The following is an 8,595-nucleotide window of genomic DNA, read 5'->3' as shown; positions in this document are numbered from 1 at the left end:
AGTGTGGCGACTGGGCACATATATCTTGTGCTAACAATTATAATTAGCATACTTTCCTTGCCAAAGTATCAATAATCACATTTTCTTATAAACTATTGTCGCTTACATATTTTACCTTTATACCAATCCTGGCTTATTTCTCTATATATTCATCTACTCGGTTTTAACTTATTGTGCATCCTTTCTCTGTTAAAATGGTTATTGATTACGTTCACACTTCACTTGAATAGGTTATTGACAAAAATCCCAAGAACTAATCAAAACTACCCCCAGGCAGAGAAAAAAATAACCTTTGCAATAGAGTTAACCTGCCCAACGTTTCTTTAAATAACTTTTGAATGGACAGAATGCAGCTGAACAGACTCCTGTTATGCCCATTAGGTTTGCCCTCAGAATATCGAATACAGCTACAGAATTATTGGTGCTGTGTTTGGTTTGCAAATACTTCATTACCCAACTACTTACCCAATTAATTACCCAGCTGGGCAATGAACCCCCTGCGAACAACCAAACTCAAGAGAGCACTAGATAACAACAACCCCACAGTTCAGTCCTGAGCCCCAGATCTTCTCTTCTACGGTCCCCAGATGTTTCAGGATTCCCTAGGGTTCAGGATTCCCCCATCAGCCCTTCTGATCCTTTGCGCCAAGCCTATATTTTAACACAGAGGTCCCCAAACTTGGGCAACTTTAAGACTTGTGGATTTTAACTCCCAGAATTCTCCAGCCAGCATAGCACAAGTCTTAAAGTTGCCAAGTTTGGAGACCTCTGTTTTAACATCTTGGCTCCTCTCCCCTTTTCTCCAAAACACAGAGGTTCAAATGATCCAGTCCAACCCAATTCTATTACAGCAAGGGTCTTCAAACTTGTCAGCTTTATGATTTGTGGACTTCAACTCCCAGAATTCCTCCTCCAGTCATGTTAGCTCAGGAATTCTGGGAGTCGAAGTCCAGAAGTCTTAAAGTTGTCCAAGTTTGAAGACCCTTGTATTACAGTCAAAGACCAGAGATTAGAAACAAATAAAAAGCAACTCGAGGACTATCCAGTTAAAAATCTTAGAATAATAAAAATAATCAACAACAGATAAAAATAATAGATCAAACACGGAGGTTGTTGCTGGATTTAGTTCTCAGATATGCCCTTCCCTCCCTCAGCCACCCACCCCAATTTAGCTTTTATTTATTTATTTTTATTTATTTATTCATTTTGTCAATTGCTTACAAGAGAATAGGTATAAGTAAAAACATAATTATGAATACATGGGTACATATAAGAAAAATAAAAATATATATAAAAGAAACAATAGGACAGGGATGGTAGGCACGTTGGTGCGCTTATGCACGCTCTCTACAGACCTCTTAGGAAAGGGGTGAGGTCAATAGAAGACAGTCTAAGGTTAAAGTTTTTGGGGTTTGGGGAAGAAACCAGAGTCAGGTAGAGTATTCCAGACATTGACCACTCTGTTGCTGAAGTCGTATTTCCTGCAATCAAGTTTGGTGCTGTTTACCTTGAGTTTGTATCTATTGCTTGCTCTTGTGTTCTTATGGTTGAAGATGAAGTATTCATTGACAGGTAGGACATTGCAATGTATGATTTTATACACTGTATTTCAATCAGACCGAAGGCGGCGCAGTTCTAAGGTTGTCTAGGTCTAGAATTTCGAGTCAGGTGGCATAAGGCATTCTGCAATTGGTAGAGGAGTGGAGAACTCTTCTTGGTAACCACGTCGCGATTCTAACGGGGGAGGATAACTTTTTGGCCAAGGCTAAGCTCCTAAGGGAGAAAGGAGGAGCGAGGGGGCCGTAAGCAAGCCGGTTTCGCCGATCCAGACGTGCAAGCCGCATAGCTCGGCTCGGGACGCGGGAGGAGACGCAGCCAAGCGGGCGTTCCCTTTGTCGAGACTGGGGGGGGGAGGGAGGAGAGACACACGAACAAGGGGTTTCCCCCCCCCACACACCATCCGAAAGGGAGGCGGAGCAACTGTTTTTCTTCGCCCGCCCGCTTGACCCGGGTGGGAGGAGCCTCTGAGGGGGCGGAGCAAGCAGTGGCGAGCACAGGGGGTCGTTTCTTTGCCCGAGCTGTCCCGGCGCCGTGCAAAACAGCCGCTGCTGTCGCCGCCGCCGCTTCTTCTGCAGCCGGGTAAGTCTCCGCGGCTTCTGGCTTAGGCGAGGACGCGCCTGCGCCAAGGGGAGCGCTGCCCTTTTGGGGAGGGGGGGGCTCCCTCCCGGTGGTTTAGCCCGCCGAAGCTTCGGGACGGCCTTCCTTCCCTTTCTTCTTGCCGCCTTGCTCGCGAGTAATCCCGCGGGCTTTAGCGAGAGGCGCAGAACGGAGAGGGAAGGAGGAGAAAGGGGCGCCCGGCCGAGCCTTTTATCCTCGCGGCGAAGCTTCGCTGGAGGCCCGGGGAGATCCGGAGGGCCACCTTCGGGGTTTCGCCTCGGGGTTGTGGGAAAGAGGACAGCTCTGACGTTCGAACGGGGCTTAACCGAACTTGTAGGTCATCTAGTTCAGGGGTCTCCAACCATGGCCACTTTAAGCCTGGTGGACTTCAACTCCCAGAATTCCTCAGCCAGCTTTGCTGGCTGGGGAATTCTGGGAGTTGAAGTCCACCAGGCTTAAAGTGGCCAGGTTGGAGACCCCTGATCTTGTCCAACCCCTCCCCCAAGCAGGAGACTCTAGCCGTCTGCACGTCAAGACATGCGCGTCTGTGGAGATTCTCAATCCTCCAGGTCATGGTTGATTCCAAAGGGGCTTTTCCCTCCCCCCCTCTTCCTAAGAGGCAACTGGACTTTGCTGGTTTTTCTTTGAAGACGTTTTGCTTCGCATCCAAGAAGCTTCTTCAGCTCTTGGATCTGAAGAAGCTTGGAGGAGAAGTGAAAAGCCTTTAAAGGAAAACCAGAAAGTCCAGTTGCCTCTTGTGGGGGGGCGGGAAGCACCTTTGGGCCTTAAGATGCGTCTTGGACAGAATTGCTTTTGGATAATCTCAGGGGCGCTTCCTCAAAAGTAAACCCAAGGCATAGCCTAAAGGCAGATCAGAATTGCTGGCTTGTTCCAGCCTTCTTGTGTGTTTTTGTCGGCTTCCACACACACACCCACACACCCAGAGCCTCTTGGACAAAAATTCCCCACACTTTGCTTGCCATCGGTTATGCTTCCTGGGAATTACAGATTTATAGACACAAATCGAATCGAAGGACAAGAGGAGTCGCTCCAAAGTCTTTTTCCCTTTTTATACTTTATTTATTTAATAAAGAGCTGGCTGTCATTTTGCCCTTTGCAATACATTTTTGGCGTTATTAAGCTTAGGAGAGAAAGGGGAACCTTGTGGGGCTGGTCCATGCCTATTTATTTATCTTTTATTATGTTCTATCAAGTTTTTCTGACTGAACCCAGTTGCCAAAGAAGAACCCCTGAAGACAAATTCTTATTTGGGTTAAGAACTTTTCCGAACGGTTCCTTCCTCCCGTAATTTTTTTTGGCTCACCAGAAAAATACAGCAGAAAGTCTGATGTTTGGTTTGCTGTAAAGAAAACTTTTACACTTCCCTTGGTTTACTGTTGACTCAGCAAGCTGAGGCTTTGCTTTCTTCTCCCCCCGCCCTCTACTTCAGATTTCTTCTTTTTCTTTTCTTTTCTTTTTTTGCCCCCCCTCCCCCCCCCAATTTATTCTCTTTGTCAGCAGGAACAAAGTTCAGTGTCAGTTTCACAACACTTTTTCCCCCTAAGGCTAGGAAAGGTTCAGGTTAGGAAACATGTCTTGGGTGGACCTTCTTGTTTCTGCCAAAGCAGATTAAGAGTGATACAGGTTTTGTCTGTTGCTAATACACCTGTGAAGGGCCTCTCAAAAGAGCAGCCTTCAAGACTGAGCACAGAAGCATTGACAGAACTACTAACCTGCTAGAATTAAGAAGCTTTTCTTCTAAGAAATCTTTTTTCTTTCTTTGCTGTATTCCGAATATGAATATTGAATTGTAAAATCATTGACAAGATTCCCATCCCTCTGCGTTAAAATTATACATTGTATAATATTTAATGGGGGCATATGAAATGGATTTTCCTTTCATAAATGCATTATATGTATTCCCTCAGGATACTCACTCTTAGCCACACAGTCTTAAATTGTACCTCGACAGAGGTACTCTTAAATTCTACACGGAGCTTTGCTAAGTTTGAGGGTACCCTTAACCCACCTTGATTCACCTTGGAAAAGCTAAGGAGAGAAATTTGGGGAAGGCACTGCTAGCACCCCTAGGAAATCCCAGGGCTACAGGATACACTGAGGCAAGGTCAACAAATCCACAAGCAAGCAACAAAATTGATGTTTTTGTCAGGCAAACATGTTCATGTAGTCAATAGGAGAAAAACCCAACTCAAGGGAGAATCTTCCTTTTTTAATCTCAACAGCCTTAGTTGTACACTAATTCACACTATATCTCATTAAATCATAATTTGCATTGCCTGTGTTTGCTGAGTAAACTACATCTAGTTATACTATACCTTATACTAAGCCATAAATGTTGGTTTGTAAGCTAGGCTTATATAGCTCCCAAAGCCACAGTTTTGTTTAACATACAGGATGAACCTCACCCAGAAATCTAGTTACTTCAGTAAAGCACAGGTATTGTAATCACAAATAAGTAAGTTGTGCTTTCACAAGTTTTGGGTTAGCGTAACTGTGCACTCAACCTATGCTGGTTTATAAAGAATCACCAAAGTGGTTTGTGCATTACAAAACTGATTTATCAAAATAAGCTTCAGTTTGTGCACTTTTCCCTCTCTTCTGAAGTGTTCACTTCTGTTTTGATTGACCACAACTGGCCATTCTCCAAACCAAGAAATTAAAAATTCCTAACTCAGTTTTCTTTGAAAGTATCATGTTTAAGCCATGGGTTATGAAGATAAGATATTTCAATAATTAAGATTAACTACTGTTTTTATTAATGTAAATCAGGGGTCCCCAAACTTGGCAACTCCAGCATAGCTGGCTGGAGAATTCTGGGAGTTGAAGTCCCAGAAGTCTTAAAGTTGCCAATTTTGGAGACCTCTGGTATAAATAAATAAAAATAGGAAAGCCATGATTTTTTTAAAAAAGGCTCCCTCTGTCTCTACCCAGAGTAGTAGTGGAAATGGAAATTGTGTCCTTCATGAAAAAGTATTTCATACCTTAACACGCTGAATTGGCCTCTTGAAAGGGCCATTTTTCTTCTATTCAGCTAGGCAAACGCAAGCACGATTTGAAATGTTTACAGGTTCAGAGCAGAAAATAGCACATGAGTGACATTGGTCATGGAAGTCACATTGTTATGCTGTCTTTTGTGATCCACGTGAAATACAGTTGCCAGTCTAAACTTCTTTGTATTCTTAAACCGGTGACAATCTAACTAGATTTATTTTGTAAAAGTCATCTGTTGATACAACTGACAGTAATAGTAATACACAAAGCTATAGTTATACACAAAAAAATACCATGATTGAATTCTGTCAGAATAATCCAACTCACAGGTATCAGCAGAGGCATCTCTTGTGTTATTGGTGCACAGTTTTTAAGAGTTATTCTTTCAAGTTACTTTGGCCCAGTTTATAGGAGACATACATGTAAAACAACCTAGGGGAAGTTTGAATGATCCCCCCTCCCCGCTGCTTGGCAAAAGTTTCTTCCCCAAACCCCAAAAACTTTAACCTTAGACTGACTACTCTTGACCTCACCCCTTTCCTAAGAGGTCTGTGCATAAGCGCACCAACGTGCCTACCATCCCTGTTTCTTTTTATTTTTCTTATATGTATCCATTTCATGCATTCATAACTATGTTTATGCTTATACCTATTACCTTGTAAGTGATTGACAAATCAAATAAATAAATAAATACAAATAAAAAAGAATAGCATTTTTTTTACTGTTCCACTGATGTGCTACAGATTTCAGTTTGAAGTTTTGTTAGTTTTTTTTACCTAACTGTTTTTCATGCCAATGTTAATAAGAGATTTAAATTGTGAATTTCATTGGTAATGCTTAAGTCAGCTGTTCTCTGAGGATAGGTTTCTCTATGGCAGGAAAATCAAAGACTAACAAATATGTAATGACAAATGCTTTCGAGGATTAGGACTTAAATGTTCTTTATTTGCAAGTATATACACATTTCTTAGATACCGGTGGGGGGAATTGTAAGCAGTGAGGTTAGGTTGTAGTTACTCCTATCGTTCTACCATTTATTTTCTGAAATTCCAACCACCCCAAAACTGCAGTCCTCAGTGTGATTTACAGATGTTAGCAATGTAAAAAAACGTTACATCAGAAGAGTTTATATGGAGAAAAAAACACTGCAACCAAGCTGAAAATGGTGATAGCTATAATAGAAACAAGGTAGAATTCTAACAGCATTGAACAGTTTTAAAAATTACTACTATATGTACTGTATAAGATAAGCATAGTAAAACTGCCATTTATGGCAATGCAGTTAGATTCCTACTTTATTAGAATTTAATCAGAAACAGGAAGGTAGATGTCTAGGTTGAACAGAGTATGGTGGAAAAATAAAGAGAAATAAAACTGGAAGCAGGAAATAGGAGGAAAAGAAGTTGAAAGAGGGAGAAAAATGGAACTAAGAATATTCAGTATTATTAAATAAAAATTAAATAAATGTGGGAGGTGTTGGTTCATCTATATACTATTAAAGTTTTCATTGTGCGTTATACTACAACTGTCTATGGAGACTCTCAGTCATCCAGGTCATGGTTGTCCCAAAGACATTTTGCTTCTCATCCAAGAAACAACTTATATGAGAAGTGAGAGGTCTTCAAGGAAAAACAAAGTTCAGAACCCATTTGAAAATGCACCTTTGGGATTGATTATACTTTTGAATCAAGGTACCAAAAATCTACTAGCTTAAAGAATGCATTAAAAATCTGGGACCCATTACTCCTGTGGAACTGAAATATCCACAATGTCCATGCTAGTTTTATTTGCAAAATAATGGCCATTGTAGCATCCCAGCAGTCACAAAGGCATGATTTCTGGTGCTTTCTGCCACCTTCCCACAAGCAAAGTCAATGGGGAAGCCAACAGGAAGTTGGACGTCATTCTTCCCACTTGCACTGCTCTTTTGCCCACACATGGTCTTTCTGTTTAGCTCTTTAGCTAAGAAAATAATGACTTACTGCTGAAGTTTGTTTGCTTTTACAATTTTTTTTCTAATTTTCTACTAAGATATATACTCTTCTTAGATCAGGGGTGGCAAACTCGATTTCATTGAGGGCCACATCAGGGTTGTGTTTTACCGGCGGTGGGGCATGGCCAGGAGGGCGTGGCCAGCTTGATGTAAGGTGTTGGGGGCACCCGTGATGGCCCGAGTGGTCTGCCAGCAAAATGGGCTCCTGAGCTCCATTTTGGCTGGGATGGCCTCCTGCAACCCTCTGCCAGAGAAAATGGAGCTCAAGAAGCCATATGCACCCTCCCAAGCTGAGTTTTCACTGGGAGAGGCACTGTAGGTTGGTCCTTTGCTGTTTCCTGGGCGACCCCGCAGGCCAGATCTAAGCACCCCACAGGATGGATCCGGCCCATGGGCCTTGAGTTTGACACCCCTGTCTTAGATGATTTTGTGTGTGTGTGTGTGTGTATGTTTGTGTGTAAAATTTAATGTTCATTCTAGTCAGACCAGACTCTGCTACCTTTCTCCCAAAGCATGACCCAATAGGTTACAGGGTTACCAGATTTAAAATAAAAGCTTGTAGGACATTTGTAATGTTTAGTTAATTGATTCACTTGAATCCCACACAGAGCCACCCAAGGCAGCCTCTTTATTTATAATCAGCTCTTGGGAGATTTTGGTAAGTTTACTTACCATGTAACAGCATGATTGATCAATGCATTCCGAAGCTTACTTTTTTATTCCCAATTAATTCTATGGGTGACTCCAGAGATAAGCCGTGTTGCAACAGCAGTGCAAAGGCAGCATTTCAGCACCACATGGGAGAGGATTTTAAAGGTTGTGTCACAAGGTTGCAACAGCTTTTTGGCATTTTCTGCAAATATGTGACAAGTTTACTATATTCACATGAGAGTAAACCTTTCTTGGCAGTTGCTACAGACAAATACTGCTCCGGGCATCCATCTTCTGTTCCTTACAAAATGTTCTTGTCATTATGTAATAAAGGGAGAATTTCTACACTACTGTGTTAATGGACCTCTAGTTCTTTTAATAAAAGAAATCAGATTACGATTGTACTCTGTATTCTAAATGAATCACATTGATGTGATTCATTTTCTCTCTCATTCTTTACTTGAGATCTCCAATATTTTCCTATATTGGATTTTTAAAAATATTATATGTGTGAAAAATAGTTATTTTTCTCACAGGATGTCATGTATTTATGAATGAGGATCTGGAACTAAGGTCAATAATTTGTACTGAACTGTAATGTGGTTTGGCTTAGTATGTTGAATGAACCCAACAATTACAGTTCGTAATCATGATTGTGGCTTATTAAGTTTGGAGTCCTCTTATTTGACTTATTCTTTAAACCAGGGGCGTCAAATTTGCAGCCTGTGCTGGCCCCACCCCCACCCGGTTTAGCAAGGGGGAGGGAGTCACAATATGTCACG

At 41.8% G+C, this 8,595-nt stretch overlaps 1 protein-coding gene across 2 annotated transcripts in view; it reads left to right on the top strand.

Moving 5' to 3' along the window:
- The first annotated feature begins 1,647 nt into the window (after positions 1–1,647).
- ACO1 (aconitase 1) overlaps positions 1,648–8,595 on the top strand; it is a 52,932-nt gene continuing 45,984 nt past the window's right edge. The window contains exon 1 of one of the 2 annotated variants that reach the window (XM_026713457.2): positions 1,648–2,139. The gene's annotated coding sequence lies outside the window, so the exon portion shown is untranslated. The remainder of the gene's footprint in view (positions 2,140–8,595) is intronic. The other variant, XM_026713460.2, reaches the window with a different exon arrangement.

Source organism: Pseudonaja textilis, chromosome 2, assembly GCF_049901715.1.
Source record: "Pseudonaja textilis isolate UNSWEBS1 chromosome 2, rPseTex1.2, whole genome shotgun sequence".
NCBI classification, from domain to species: domain Eukaryota; kingdom Metazoa; phylum Chordata; class Lepidosauria; order Squamata; family Elapidae; genus Pseudonaja; species Pseudonaja textilis.
Note: the sequence above shows the minus strand (reverse complement) of the source record. Positions and strands in the feature narration are given on the sequence as shown.